Genomic DNA, 502 nt, shown 5'->3' on the forward strand with positions numbered 1-502 from the left:
GGGGCGGGGCCGGCTCTGCGCGGCAGCCTCTTACCTGTCCAGGTAGCTCGCATTTCCGAGCGAGCGGCGGCGCCCGCAGCACCTGTCGCCCGGTGCGCGGGCGGGGAGGACGGCGGGGGACATGGCCTGGTAGCGTCCCCTGGGGAGATCGTGCAGAGTTCAGTCCGGGGCAAGGCAGGGCGAGGGAGGGACGGTCCTTCCCCAGTGCCCGCGCGGCCTGCGACAGCATGAAAAAGAACCAGACGGTGCAGGGCACCTTCAGCAAACTCTTCGGGAAGAAGCACGCCAGCTCCGCCACCACCTCCCTCTACGCCACCAACCCCCCCTGGATTTTCACCCAGGAGGCCCCGGAGGAGGGGACCAGGGATTTTGGTGAGTGCGCTCTGGGCACAGCGGAGGGCGCTGGGGGAGCGGCCGGCGGGGCTGCGCCCTCCCGGGTCCGGGCTCCGCGTGGCTGGGGCGGCGGGAGGCGCGGCAGGGCGCGGAGGGGAAGGGACACGCT

The sequence above is a fragment of the Galeopterus variegatus genome, unplaced genomic scaffold, assembly GCF_000696425.1.
Source record: "Galeopterus variegatus unplaced genomic scaffold, G_variegatus-3.0.2 Scaffold452, whole genome shotgun sequence".
Taxonomy (NCBI): Eukaryota; Metazoa; Chordata; class Mammalia; order Dermoptera; family Cynocephalidae; genus Galeopterus; species Galeopterus variegatus.